Raw genomic sequence first — 15982 nt, 5'->3', positions numbered from 1 at the left:
CATTAGCTTCCTGGAAAAGCCTCATTTACAGGGCTTATCTTTATTTTATACAACTCAGAGTTTGCTCAGTGGGAAAAGCCCAATTCCTAGTAGTGGTCAAAAAAAACCATTGACAACTATTGTTCAACATCAAAGTTTTCTGCAGTGTTGACACCAGTTAGCTTGAATAAGAAGCTGGTCAAAAATTTAGAGGAAAATCTAGAAAATGAGATGATCAAATGGTCACAGGGGGTTTTGAAAAACTGTGACATATTTTGGAGTATCTGGAAGGCCACATGCATGTACAGTGTTGTATGCATACCCAGGAAAGATGGCACTATTTTCTTTCCTATGGTTGCTCTTCAGTTTCAGAATATCAAATAAGTGAAAGCTAAGGCAGAGTTGTAAATTGCTAGAGTCCCGAAGACATTTCAATATACACAAACAAGTTCTTGTCAGTGGGTGTGATAATTATTGGTTGAGTCATTTGAGGAAATCTCTGCCTATTACCTGACTAATAAACTGAGAAATAACTTCAGTTTCACATATAACAAAAATATAAATGTTCATCACTAGTCCGGGAAAATCACAAAACAAACAACAGCAACAAGAACAACAACAAAGAGTAACAATAACAAATCCTAATGATATGGGGTTCTAATTTGCAAAGTTACCACATTATATCTTTTTAAATACCAGTTAAAAAAATACAAGCCATGCAAACAATAGTTAATATGATCCATAACAGGAAAAACAAAAAGCAATCAATAAAACCCGTGCCTGGAGAAGTGCAAATTTTGGACATTAAGATCTGGTTTACAGACTTTAAATCAGTTATTTCAAATATATTGAAATGACTAAAGGAACCAAATATAAATAACTAAAGTATAAGAATAATGTCTTCTAAAGTAGAAAAATATCACCAAAATATGTAAATATAGTAATGAAACAAATGGAAATTCTAAGCTGAAAAGTACAAAAAATAAGATAAAAGTTCACCAGTAGGGGGTTTAGCAGTATACTTGAATAGACAGAAAAAAGAATCAGCAAACTTGAATATAGGTGTTTTGAGATTATCCAGCATGAGGCACAATTAAAAGGAAAGAAAGATAGAGAGAGCAAGAGAGAGAGAATATGATTGAAAGTAAAAAGTTCGCATTTAGCAAATCTTCAAAGACCTACAGAACACCACCAAACATGTATATAAAAATAATAGAAAGATCAGAAAGGAGAGAAGTAAAGGGGAAAAAAGAATATTAGAAGAAAAAAGCTAATAATATAATTTAAGTTTAATGAAAAAATAATCTGCATATCCAACAAGTTCAATAAAAGTAACTAGGATAAATTTAAAGAGATCCACACTTAAATATATGTGCAACAGTCTATTTATGGAAATACAGACAAACAGAAAATATTGAAAGCCACAAGAGCAAATTGACTCGTATCAGGTATCTTAATTATTATTAAAAACTGACATATTAACAGAAACCATGAAGGCTTCTCTCTCACCACTGGTATTCAATATAGTACTGAAAGTACGTTATTAGGAATGAAAAAAATATATAAAAAGCATCCAAATCCAAAAAGAAAAAGTCAGACTGTCTGTTTGCAAATGACATGTTTCTATGTACAGAAAACTTTAGATACTTCACCAAAAAAAACTTGTTAAAACAAATTCAGTGAGGTTGTGAGATACAAAATCCACAAATAAAAAATCAACTTTGCTTCTAAACACTAACAATGAACTACCCAAAACAGAGAAGAAGAAAACAATGCATGAAAAAACAACAAAAAATCTTAGAAATAAATTTAACCAAGGCGATAAAAGGCCTATATACTGAAAGCTAAAATATGCTAATTTTAAAAATGGAAGATACAGATAAATGGAAGAATATCCTGTGTTTATAAATTGAATAATTAATATTGTGAAAATGTCCATACTGCTCAAAGTGATCTATAGATTTAATGAAGTCTCTATCAAAATCAAAATGACATATTTAATGGAAATAGACAATACAATCCTATAAGTACTATGAAACCACAAAAGACACTGCTGAATAACTAAAACAATCTTAAACAAAAAACAAAGCCAGAGGCATCATACTACTGTATTTCAACATGTACTGTAAAGCTACAGTAATCAAAACAGTTTAATATCGGCATAAGATCAGGTACAGAATAGACAGCCCAGAAATAAACTATTATAAATACTGTCAACAAATTTTTAATAAGACCATCAAGAATATACAATTGGGAAATAACAGACTTTTCTTTTCTTTTCTTTTCTTTTTGAATTGGAGTCTCACTGTCGCCCAGACTGGAGTACAGTGGCCGCTCCCGGCCACCGCAGCCTCAACCTGCTGGGCTCCGGCGATCCTTCCGCCTCAACCTTCCAAGTAGCTGGAACTACAGGCGCACGCTGCCATGCCCGGCTAATTTTTTTTTACTTTTGTAGAGAAGAGGTCTCGCCTGCCCAGGCGGGTCTCGAACCCGCGGGCTCAGGAAATCCACTCACCTCAGCCTCCCAAAGGCGCGGGATTACAGGCTGAGCCACTGAGCCGGCCAGACTTTTCAATAAATGGTGCTGGAAAACTGAAAATCCATATGCAAAAATAAAATACATTAAAACTGAACTCTCTCTTATGCCATACACAAAATCAACTCAGAATGGATTAAAGACTTAAACATAAGACCTGAAACCTGAAAACTCCTAGAAGAAAACATAAGGGAAAAATCTTCTTAACATTGACCTTGGCAATTTTTTTGGCTACTACAGCAAAAGATCAGGCAATAAAAGAAAAAAATAAACAAGTGGGAATACATTAAACTAAAACATTTATGTGCAGCAAAGGAATCAATCAACAACATGAAAATGCTGTCTACAGAATGGGAGAAAATATTTGTAAGCCATGTTTCCAATAAGGGGCTAGCATTCAAAATATATAAGGAACCCATACAATTAAATAGCAAGAAAACAAATAACCTGATTAAAAAATGAAAAAAAAAAAAATCTGAACAGATATTTCTTAAAAGAAGACATGCAAATGGTCAGCATATATATAATAAAATGCTCAACATTACTAATCATCATGAAAATGCAAATGAGAAAATATGCAATGAAATATGACATCATACTTACTAGGTTGACTAGTAAGAAATAGGATAAGAAATAGGTATTGATAAGGATGTAGAGAAAAGGGAATTCTTGTACACTGTTGGTGAGACTGTAAATTGGTACAGCCATTATTTTTTTTAAAAAGCATAGAAGTTCCTCAAAAAGTTAAAAATAGAAGCAGCATATGATCTAGTAAATCCACTTCTGGGTATATATAAAAAATAATTAAAATCAGAATCTTGAAAAGATTTCTGTACTGCCATGTTTACTGCAGCATTATTCACACTAGCCAAGATATGGAAACAATGTAAGTGCCCATCACCCAATTAATGAATGATAAATAAAAAGTGATATATCCATACATGTATATGTGCATACATACAATGAAATACATAATTTTTCAGACTTAAAAAGAAGAAAATCTTGCCATTTGCAACAACATAAATGAACCTTGAGAAAATATGCCAAAAATAAGAAGACAAATACTGCAAGATTTCATATGCAGCATCTGAAAACAAAAAAACTAAACTCATTGTAACAAAGTAGAATAGTGGTTACCAGAAGTTGGGGAGTGGGGAAAAGGGAGTTACCGATCAAAGGTTATAAGCATTCAATTGCAAGATGAATCAGTACTAGAGACTTTTAAACAGCATGGTGATTATAGTTCACAGTAATGTACTGTCTACCTGAAATTTCCTGAGAGTAAACTTTAAATATTTTCAACACACACACACACACACACACACACACACACACACACACACACACACAAATATCCTCCAGCACATTGTCCAGTTGTCTGCTCATTTTAAGCAAAACAGTAGCCAAAAACTTTAATAATGTATTTGAAGAAATTTAAACACAAAAAAGGCTTTCACAGTTACCATATAAAATTCTTAGTAATTTGTCAATACTTTAAATCATTGCTGCTAAATATGGTTCACACTGGACACGATTTAAGAGAATAACTGGAAGTTGACTCATTACCCATTCAAAAAGTAAACTTTTGACATCTATAAATTGATAAAAAGTTTCCAATTATATCAATAGAAGTATAAGTGGGGAGATAAGGGACAAAGAGAAAAAAGCTACTGTTTTATTTTGTTTTGTTTTAATTGTTTGATTGTTTTGTGTAACAGTTGTTTGCTACATAGCAAATTAGCACAAATCTCTAACTTGAAACAGTTAAACATTATGTTAATAGTTTAACAACCGTTAGGTTCCAGAGTCATTTCCATATTTCCTGGTTGAGGGGGAGAGGGAGGTGAACTTTGATGCTAGAGATTTTTTTTTTTTTTTTTAGGAAATGGAAGATGAATTTCTGATCTACTTGCAAAATATTTCCCAAAACAAAACCTGGCCCAGTGGGAAAAGTACCTTGAGAAAACTAATTTATCTGATCCAAGCTTGACGATCTTTGTTCCTACAGAAGTAAACCAGAGGATTGTGTGAGGGGAATAAATCTGACAGATGAACTAATCATTGAATCTGACACATTTATAGTAACATCTCTCATGGTTTTAGAAGCCTCTGTTCCTGCTAAGACTACTCTAGTTCTCAAAACCTGCATTGTGATGGTGATGGTTGTGTGATATTGCTCTTTTCCAAATATTTCTCTTAACTGAATAGGAGGAATCCATGTCACCTCAGGAATTCCCATCTAAAAACTGCCTTGGAATGAAGTTTTTTCTTATTTTGTTTTTTCAGGCTTGAGGGATATCTCCACCTAAGTCCCTATTACTTTTCTAAAATCAGGTCTTGCATGTGCCCCTGAGCTTCAGAATGTCCGGTGCCTGTAAGAGCTTCAATTTCATAAAAATCTGGATGTAACACAGGACCTAGTACTGATTTTCTTATTTGCAAAAGACCTTCTTGCTTTTTTACTGGGTACAAAGTCACTGAAAACATCTCATCTTTGTTCCACTTTTTCTTTTTGGAAGGAACCTATATTTCTGAGGCAGGACTGACTGGTGGGGTCTTGCTCCTATCTATGACTTTCAGTGGTTTCAGGTTATTCACTGACCTAGATGGAGTGACTCGTCTCTCTGACTTTTATATCCTACTGCCCCTTTTGTCCATTAAGATTCTCTCCTTCTCTGAGAAACCTAACACTTTCTATATGGGACTATATGCCTTTTCTGGCTCTTCCTTGCAGCCTGAGGCTTAGGGTGCACCCACTGGCACATGCCTGTGTTTCTTGCTTTCCTGTTAGTATTCACCAACAAGAATTGCCAGCACCCTAGTTGGCTCACTCTGGGGATAAAACTCCCATCCTTGAAGTCAAGCATTTTGAAACTAAAAGCAATTTAATGGACAGGACTGGGACTGAGGCTGAGGCTGGGACTCTGTCAAAATGGAGATTTATGCCATTATGAAGCTGCTTTTTAAAGCATGACTGTCCCATATCTCGGTAAATCAGCATGCTAGTGGAGTATGGCATTCCCTGTTCACTGAAGCTCCTAGACCGTACAGATGTCATTGTCGTAATTTCCCAGTTTACTCAATCTCAGCAAGTCTTCTGACAGTTGTTAAGGAGAAGTGGGGTATTTACCCTTGAATTATTTCAAGGATACTTTGACCACAGTAGGAACAACTGAAGTCACCTACACCAACTCCTTCCTGATATGCAAGCTGCACTTGGAAGAGACATCCTCCTTCTTCTCTGATGAAGTTAAAGTGGGAAAGACTGAGCACTCAATGCCTGATGTGGTTGTCAGAGAAAAGGTCAGACAGTGAAGGCTATTTTAATTTTTATTTTAAAGATGGGGGTACAATTCAAGGTTATGTATACAAATGGTTATTGTACAGGTGAACTTTGGGCCTCACTTTGGTCCCCACTTCACCTGGCTTGAGAACAAGTATTGATTAGGTGTGCCTCTCTCCCCTGGTAGTTTCTCTACTGCCAATCTCTTTCTTACTAGCATTATGATCATTGTTCAGGGCCCACCTATGAGTGAGAACATGTGATACTCAATTCTTTGTTTCTGTGATTAATGACTGAATATTATAGACTCTAAGTTCATCCAAGTTGCTGCAAAGTTTATAATTTTATCCTTCTTTATGGCTGCATAATATCCCATCATTTTTATGTACCACAATTTTTTAATAACAGCCCTCTTTCAATGGACAGCACAATTGGTTCCATGTTTTTTCTATTGTGAATAATGCTGCAATAAACATGCATGTGCAGGTATCTTTTTCATAGAGTGATTTGAGTTCCTCTGGGTATATTCCCAGAAGGGAAATTGCAGGCTAACATGGAAGGTCAATTTTTAGAACTTTTAGGAATTGCCAAACTGTTTTCCCCAAAGTACTAGTTTATACTCCCACCAACCAACAGTGTAGAAGTTTCCCTTTTCCACACATCCTCTCCAGCATCTATTGCTTTTTGAGTTATTGAAGATGGCCAACCTGACTGGACTTAGGTAATATCCCAGTGTGGTTATAATTTGCATTTATTTGATGATTTGTTAGCTAAGCCTTTTTTAATGTATCTCTTGACGGCTCGTATGTCTTCTTTTGAGAAGTGTCTATTCATATCATTTGCCCTCTTTTTAATAGGGCAGTTTTTTGTTTGTTTGTTTGTTTGTTTGTTTTTGGCACTTTAGAGTTCCGTGTAGATCCTAGATGTTAGGCCTTTGTCAGATGTACAGTTGGCAAATATTTTTTTCGCATTCTGTGGGCTGTCTCCTCTCTCTTGATCATTTCTTTTGCTTTGCAAAAGCTTTTCAGTTTGATGAGGTCCCACTTGTCTATCTTATCTCTATGGCATGAGAATTTGGGGTTTGGATCAGGAATCGGTTGCCAGTTCCAATTTCCATAAGGGTGTCTCTTGCATTTTCTAAGGTTATTATAGTTGGGAGTTTTACATTTAGGTTTTACATTTGATCCATTTAGAGTTTATTTTTGTGTGTGGTGATATGTAGGGGTCTTGTTTGAATCATCTGCAGGTGATCAGGCAGTATTCCCAGCACCCTTTACTGAATAAGTTCTTGTCTCCCCAGTGGTTGCCAGTGGAGGCTTTGTCTTACATGAGAAATTGAAGGTTTGATTCTGAAATCTCTATCCTCTTCCATTGATCTATCTATACTTCTGTTCTTGTACAAATACCAGGTTGTTTTCATTATTATAGCCTTATAGTGAAGTTTAAAGTCTGGAAGTGTGATACCGCCCACTTTGTTTCTTTTGAAGAGGATTGTTTTGTCTATTTGTGGTCATTTATGTTTACATACAAATTTCTGTATTATCGTATCCAGGTCTGGTAATTTAAATGGTATTGCATTATATCTGTAGATTGCCTTGGATAGGATGGACATCTTAACAACATTGATTCTTCCAATCCATGAGCATGAAATATTTTTTCATTTGTTTGTTTCATCTTGATTTCTTTGAGCAGTGCTTTGTAGTTTTCATTGTAAAAGTCTTTCACTTCTCTGCTTAGGAAAATGTCGAGGTATCTGTGTGTGTGTGTGTGTGTGTGTGTGTGTGTGTCTATTTTGAATGGGATTTTGCTTTTTATTTGTTTCTCTGCCTGTTTGTTATTAGTGTGTAAGTCTGTGACTGTCTTTTGCACATTGATTTTGTACCATGAGATTTTGCCAAAGTCCTTTATCAGTGCAAGAATCATAGCCGGGCTTGGTGGCTCAGCCTGTAATCCCGCACCTTTGGGAGGCTGAGGTGAGTGGATTGCCTGAGCCCGCGGGTTTGAGACCTGCCTGGGCAGCAAGACTTCATCCCTACAATAAATCAAAATATCAGCCGGACGTGGTAGCGCGTGCCTGTAATTCCAGCCACTTGGAAAGCTGAGGCGTAAGGATTGCTGGAGCCCAGCAGGTCGAGGCTGCAGTGGCCGGGAGCGGCCACTGCACTCCAGTCTGGGCGACAGAGTGAGACTCCAACTAAAAAAAAAAAAAAAAAAAAAATCATATCATCAGCAACTAGGGATAACCTGACTTCCTCTTTTCCTATTTAGATGCCTCTGATTTCCTTGTCTTGTCTGATGGCTCTAGCTAGGACTTCCAACACTAGGTTGAACAGGAAGGGTGAAAGTGGGCAGCCGCGTTTTGTTCTGGTTTTCAGGGGAAATTCTTCCAATTTTTATCCGCTTAGCAATATGTTGGCTGTAGGTTTATTTTAGATGGCTCTTACTATTTTGAGGTATGTTTCCTCTAAGCCTTGTTGTTCAAGGGTTTTTATTAAGGGATGCTGGATTTTATCTAAAGTATTTTCAGTATCTAATAAAATAATCATGTGGTTTTTAGGATTTACATCTGTTGATGTATTTAATTTATGTATTATATTTATGGTTTGTAGATGTTGAGCCAGCCCTCCATCCTGGGGATGAAGCCTACTTGGTCATGGTGGATGATTTTTGAGATGTGTTGTTGGAACCGATTTGCTAGAATCTTGTTGAGTATTTTTGCATCTATGTTCATTAGGGATAATGGACTGTACCTCTCTTTCTTTGTTGACTCTTTACCAGGTTTGGATATCGGTGTGCTGTTAGGATCATACAGTGATTTGGGGAGAGTTCTGTCTTTCTCGGTTGCTTGAAATACTTTCAACAGGATTGGTATCAGCTCCTCCTTGTATCTTTGTAGAACTCTAAAAAGCTAAAAAGCTGCCTGATCCAGGACTTTTTTGTGTGGGTAGTTTTCTGGTGACAGAGTCAATTTCATGGGTTGTTATTGGTCCATTTAGGGTTTCAATTTCTTCTTGTTCCAACCTTGGGATGTTGTGTGATGTCAGACAGTCCTCCATTTCATTTAGGTTTTCAAGTTTGTTTCTATATAGATGTGCATAGTAATCTCTGATAGTTTTTTTGTATTTCTGCAGTGTCCATTGTGATTTGATCTTTTGCATTTCTGATTGTTTTTATTTGGACTTTTTCTCTCTTTTTTCTTGGCCAATCTGACTAGGAGTCCAACAGTCTTTTTAGTCTTTCAAAGAACCAGCTTTTTCTTTCTTTCTTTCTTTCTTTTTTCTATGACATTTTTGTCTTCTATGTCCTGTATTAGGGCTTTTACTTTGGTGATCTGGATTCTTCTGTTGAAGTGACTGTTTTGGTGGTGTTGTCTCTCCAGCTCCCTTAGGTGATTTATTAGCCTCTTAACTTGTGATTTTTCCATTTTCTTGACATGTATGTGTAAAGAAATGAATTCCCCCCTCAGTACTGTTTTCATGGCATCCCAGAGAGGTTTTGGTTTGATGTATCTTTATTTCCATTTGTTTCCAGAAATATTCTAATTTTTGCTTTGGTTTCTATGATGACCCAGGAGTTGCTTAGCATCATGTTGTTTAGTGCATGTCTTTCTGGGTTTGGAGAAAGCTATACTGATGCTGATACTAAATTTTATTCAACTGTGATCTGAGAAAGTGCATGGTAGTATTTTGATCTCATAAAATTTGTTTGTGCTTGATTATGGCCAAGGATGTGGTCAGTCTTGGAGTACATTCCATGTGGTGATGATAAGAAAGTTTATTCTGTGTTTTTGGGTGGAGTGTTCTGTAGATATCTATTAAGTCCTTTTGGTCAAGCGTCAATTTGAGATTCTTGGTCTTCTTTGGTTTTTTTGTTTTTTGTTTTTTGTTTTTTGTTTTGAGTTGGAGTCTCACTCTGTCGCCCAGACTGGATTGCAGTGGCCGCTCCTGGCCCCACCACAGCCTTGACCTGCTGGGCTCTGGCGATCCTTCTGCCTCAGCCTTTCGAGTAGCCGGAATTGCAGGTGTGTGCTACCATGCCCAGCTAATTTTTTGATTTATTGTAGAGATGAGGTCTCACCTGCCCAGACGGGTCTCGAACCCGCAGGCTCAGCCAATCCACTCACCACAGCCTCCTAAAAGTGCGGGATTACAGGCTGAGCCACCGAGCCCAACAGGGATTCTTGGTCTTCTTATTGATTTTTTGCCTTGATGATCTATCTAGGGTTGTTAGTGGGGTGTTTAAGTCCCAGCTATGATAGTGCTAGGGTCAATATCTTTTTTTAGTTTATCAAGAAACTGCTTTATAAAAGCTGATGCTCCTATGTTGGGTGCATATATGTTAGAATGAATATTTCTTGTTGATGAAATTGACCTTTTATCATTATGTAGTGACCTTCAATATCTTTTTAAAATTTTGATAGCTTAAAAGACATTTTGTCTGATAGTAAAGATTGTAACTTCTGCTTTCTTTTGCATTTAATTCACCTGAAAATTTGTTTTCTACCCACTTACTTCAAGTCTGTTTGTTTCTATTTTGGTGAGATAAGTCACCTGGAGAAAGCATATTGTTGCATCATTTTTTAAAAATCCTGTTTGCCATTCTATGTTTTTTCAGTGATGCATTTAGTCGATTCATGCTCAGGCTAATTATTGAGATGTGAAAGTTCATCCCTGTCATGAGTATCTTAGAAGTTTGTTGTTGTTATTAGTTTATTTATTTGTTTGTCGGTTTTCTTTTGATTTGGGGGGGTTGATATATGTGTGTTTTTAAATATTTTTCCTGCGTTCCTGGGAACAGTGTGGTCATTCATGTTTTTTTTTTTTTCTTTCTTTTTCTGGATTTAATACTTAAATCTTGTAGAGTCGGTCTAGAGGTGGCAAAAACTCTTAGAGATTGAATGTCTGGGAAGGATTTGAATTCTCTGTCACAGATGACGCTTAGTTTAGCTGGGTAGGAAATAACTGGTTGGATTGTTTATCTTTGAGAGCTTTGAAGGTTGGACTCCAGTCTCTTCTAACTTGTAGTATTTCTATAGATAAGCCTGCTGGCCAGGCGCAGTGACTCAGCCTGTAATCCCAGCACTTTGGGAGGCCCAGGCAAGGGGATTGCCTAAACCCAGCAGTTTGAGACCAGCCTGGGCAACTTGGTTAGACCTGGTCTCTACAATAAATCAAAAAATAAGCCAGGTATGATAGTGCATGCTTGTACTTCCAGCTACTTGGAAGACTGAGGTGGAAGGATTGCCTAAGTCCAGCAGGGTGAGGCTGCAGTGGTCATGAATGTGCCACAGCACTCCAGCCAGGGAGATGGAGTGAGACTCCAACTCAAAAAAATAAATAATTAAAAATAAGTCTGCTGTTATTCTAATAGGTCCTCCCCATAAGCAGTCTGATCTTTCTGTCTTGCTATCTTTAGGATTTTTCTTTTATACCTACTTTGTGTATGTAAATTAGTATGTGTGTAGGCGTTGATCTTCTCATTTGATGTTTTATAGGGGTTCTCTGAATTTCTTGTTACGAATGGTCACATCTCTGGTTAGATGAGGGAAGTTTTCCTGGATAATTTCACAGAATATTTATTCCAGGGCAGTCTCTGTTTCTCTATCTGCCTCAAGAATGCCAATTAATCATAGCTTTGGTCTCTTGATATAATATCACATCTCTTGGAGGCTTTTTAAGTTTCTTTTTTATGTTTTTAACCGTTTGTGTTAGTTTCATATTTTGGTTCTTAACCTCTGAGATTCTTTCTTGAGCTTGGTTAATTCTGCTTTCCATGCTTATCAGTTTGTTATTTCTTTTGTTTACTGTATTCTTTATTGTCATCATGTCAGTTATCAACTCCTTCAGTCTTCCCGCTTATCTCTCCTCTTTTATATTCATTCTCTCTGTTTATATTTTGAACTCTTAGTTTGTGGTTTGAGACCAGTTGTTCTGGGAGTTTTTCACTGTTTTAGTTCCAAAGTCTGTATTCTCAGGTGCTGTCTTCCCAGAGGTCTGAATGGGACCTGTGTTATTCCTTTGATTCTTCTTTATTTATGATGATTTTCCTCCCCCTTCTTTAATTCTGTTGGACAGTGATGGGGGATATCTTTCACTTCTGCTTGCTCAATTCCCTATTGTTTCTTGTGTAGATCCTCTTGTTTTATTTAATTTTGAAGCCAGACTGGGAATGGGGGCTGTGTTTTTTACAGTTTTGAGATTTGATTAAGGTGTGATTGGAGAGTTGTGATTCAGAAGCTATCTGCAGATCATAATGTCTCTGACAGGTGTGTGAGCCCTTGGGACTCACTTACCACCACCTTGCAATCTGTCCATGCAGTGTGGGTATATGTATACACCCCTGAAAGCAGAATGAGATAAGAAAAGGAAAAGAATGGAAAAAGGAAAAAGGGAAACAAAAGGAAGATAAAGAGAGAGGAGAAGGTGAGGAAAAACAGACAGGCAGGCACACCAACTAACAAATAAACAAATAAAAAAGGTTAAAGAAAATACAAACAAACAAACAAAAAATCTGATGATCCATGCTCCAACATACCCATATGCAAAGAGAAAAACTAAAAATCATCCAAAAAAAATAAAAAATAAAAATAAAACAAATTAAATAGGTACTGAAACATAAATTAAAACACAGAGGGAGGGGAACCCCTTCAGGTCCCTCCCCACTGTGGGAGCTTCTCTGTCCTCTCTATAAATCCTCCTTTCTAAAAAACAAACAAACAAAAAACAGAGAGAGAGAGACAGAGACAGAGAGAGAGAGAGAGAGAGAGAGAGAGAGAGAGAGAGAGAGAGAGAGAGAGAAGAGCTCCCTCTGTGGCCGTTTCTGGAACTGCAGGTCCCATTCCCAAGCACCACTGCTGGCCGCCTCCGCAGTAGGGAGCAAGATTCAGTCTCCAGTCTCTCACCTCTCCTCTCAGTTCAGGATGAATGAGCTGCATGGGTTAGACACCTCACAGACATCTGAGGTTAGCACGGTTTGCATGGGTCAGACACCTCACAGACTTCTGGGGGAGGAGGGTGAATCATATCCTGACTCACCCAATTCGTTCGCTGCAGCTGTTGCTGCCTCCAAGTCCCCCACTCAGATCAGATGTGTCTGTGCCTGGTCCAGCGTGGGAGTGGGGCGTCCATCTCTTTGTGTCTGCCCCTGAAGAAGCCTCTCTGGATCAGTGGTGGTGGATCCCAGAAGGGTGTGGAGATCGCCTTTGGGTCCAAGGTTAAACGGTGAATGGAGACAGGGGGCCAACCTAGGTCTCTGCATCCATCCAGGATGGAGAAAATGGTAGTGGTCAGTATTTCCTCAATGGCAGTGGGGCTCAGCTCCAGGTTTCTTCACCTTGCCCTCTCCCTGGTTCCTTCTGTCAATGCCCAGTTCACTGCTGCAGTTGGTGGCATGGGCCAGGTGCCAGGTGCTGAGGAGCAGCTGACCTCCACTGCCTCCTCCCGAGAGATTCCTGAGAATGGCTGATGATCCTGCACACCAGGGGCTCCAATCTCAGGGCAGTGGTGGGTTGTAGCCACCTCTGGAAGGGAGCTCCAGGGGCTTGAGCCCAGCTGTAGTCACCCACTAATGCAGACTATCTTTACGATACACAGCCTTGCAGAGATTCTCACAATCTCACTGGTTCTGTCGCCATCTTGCCTCTCTCTCCCGCTTTTTTTTTCTTGATGGGGTAAATCTTTTTGGGTTTTTAATAGAATAGCTCATTGGAGAGCATTGCAATCTCTAAAATTTTGCTGATTATAATTTTTGGTATCATATGTCATCTTCAGGAATATTAATTGCTACTAACTGGCATGGGATTGAAGTGGTAAAAAGTTGGGTCCATTCTGTTCCACTAAATAATTCAGGTTAGATTTTGACCAAGTATTATAGCCTCCTGTTGTGTCATCTGGTTCCTAACAGGCCATGGATCAGTTCCAGTCCCTGGACTGGGGGTTGGGGATTCCTGTTTTAAAGGGTGGTTCTAAAAGGGCGCAGCTTCCATCTTGCTAGTTGAGACAATCACCTTTTCGGCAGAGGTTTTTTTTTTTTTCTTGAGTTGGAGTCTTACTGTGTCACCAGGCTGAAGTGCAGTGGCATGCTCACCACCATTTCAGCATCAACCTGCTGAGCTCAGGCGATCCCTCTGCCTCAGCCTTCCAAGTAGCTGGAACCACAGGTGTGTGCTACCATGCCCAGCTAGTTATTGTCATTATTATTATTTATTGTAGTGATGAGGTCTTGTTAAGTTTCCCAGGCTGTTCTCAAACCCATGGGCTAAGGTGATCCCCTCACCTTGGCTTCCCAAAGTTCTGGAATTACAGGCTTGAGCCACTGCACCTGACCAGCAGAGGCTATTATTAATGGACATCTGTACAGTGAAATCTGAGACTGGTGGTGATAGTGTACAGAGGGTGAGTGCTGGAGGATGACAGGATTTCTGACTTGTGGAGTTTCTGCTGAGAGGTCTGCTGTAATTCTGATGGGTCTTCCTCAGTATGTGATCTATCCCTTCTCTCCAGCTGCCATTAGTGTTTTTTCTTTCATGTTCACTTTTTGAAGATAGATTATTATGTGTCTTGGGGAAGGTCTTCTTGTACAATACGTCATAGGAGTTCTCTGGATCTCTTGCATCTGCATGACTGCCATCTGGTGAGACAAGAAGGTCTCTTAAATGACTTCTTGGAAGGCTTGCTATAGGGTCTTCTCAGTTTCTCCCTGTCTCTCAGGGATGCTAATCAGCCATATATTTGTTTTCTTTACATAATCCCCACACATAGAGTTTACTCGTCTTTTGCTAAGTATTTTCTCCTTGTTTTTGCCAAACTGTGTTAGTTCAATGGTTTCATCTTAACAGTCTAAGATTCTTTCTTTTGCCTGATCAATTCTTGTCATTGTGTTTTGAAATTCCAAGGAAAAAAACTCTTCGTTTCTAGGAGTTAAATTTGGACCTCTCTTATATTGGCCAGTTCAGCTTTTCACTTCCTGCACTTCTTTTGTTGCCTCAATGATCTGTGTGTTCATCTTCTCATGGCTTTCCATGATGGTCTTTGCCATCCAAAGTCTGAGTTCTATGTCTGTCATCAAGACCAGGTCAATCTGGATGAATCCCATTGTTTGGTATCTGGAAAGCTCTTTTGTGGGTGTTGACACATAAAGGTTTTGGGGATTGCCTTTTTTTTTTTTCCTGGTTCTTTCTCATTTGTGTGGGTAGACTCTTCTCTTTTTTATTATGTTTTTTTTTTTTAAGTAGGTAATGTTACTGCTGTTGCCTTTCCTCCCTCCTCTGGCCTGTGGTGGGCAGAGGGCATCAGTGGCAAGAAAGGTGGTGTTCAGGCAGGAGACTCGCTGGTGCAGTCTGGTAGAAAAGGTATGTGGTGATTGGTAGGGGTTCTGTTTTATTCTTGTGCATGAGGTCAGTCAGTTTTCCCAGCACTATGTACTGAATAGGTTCTCCTCTCACCAGTGGTTGGTGGTGGAGGCTTTATGGAAGATGTGTTCATTGACAAATTGCTTGCAGACTCTCTATCCTGTTCCACTCTATCCTGTTCCATTGGTCTACATGTCTGTTCTTGTACCAATACCAGACTGTTTTGAATATTGTAGCTTTATAGTAGAGTTTAAAGTCTGGAAGTGTGATAACTCCTGCTTTGTTTGTTTTGCTAAGGATTGTTTTAGCTATTCATGTTCATTTATGTTTTCATATGAATTTCTGTGTTGTCATTTACAGGTCTGAGAAAAATGATGCTGGTAATTTAGTGGGTTTTTTGTTAAATCTGTGGATTGCCTTTGGTCAGATGGATATTTAATAATGTTAATTCTTTCAGTTCGTGAGCATGGATTATATTCCATTTGTTTGTTTCATCTTTGATTTCCTTGAGCAGTGTTTTGTAGTTTTCATTGTAAAGGTATTTAACTTCTCTGGCTAGGAAGATGCCACGGTATTTCTTTTGTGTGTGTGTGGCTATTCTGAATGAGATTGTGCTTTTTATTTGGTTTTCTGTTTATTGTTGGTGTATAAGACTGCAACGTCTTTTACACATTTATTTTATACCCCGAGACTTTACCAAAAACAAAAACCAGCCGGGCTCGGTGGCTCAGTCTGTAATCCCGCGCCTTTGGGAGACTGAGGTGAGTGGATTGCCTGAGCCCGCGGGTTCGAGACCCGCCTGGCCAGCGAGACCTCATCTCTACAATAAATCACA

Source organism: Carlito syrichta, unplaced genomic scaffold (assembly GCF_000164805.1).
Source record: "Carlito syrichta isolate Samal-C Ts95f unplaced genomic scaffold, Tarsius_syrichta-2.0.1 Scaffold289252, whole genome shotgun sequence".
NCBI lineage: Eukaryota > Metazoa > Chordata > Mammalia > Primates > Tarsiidae > Carlito > Carlito syrichta.
The sequence above is the reverse complement of the archived record's forward strand: the minus strand, read 5'-3'. Positions refer to the sequence as shown.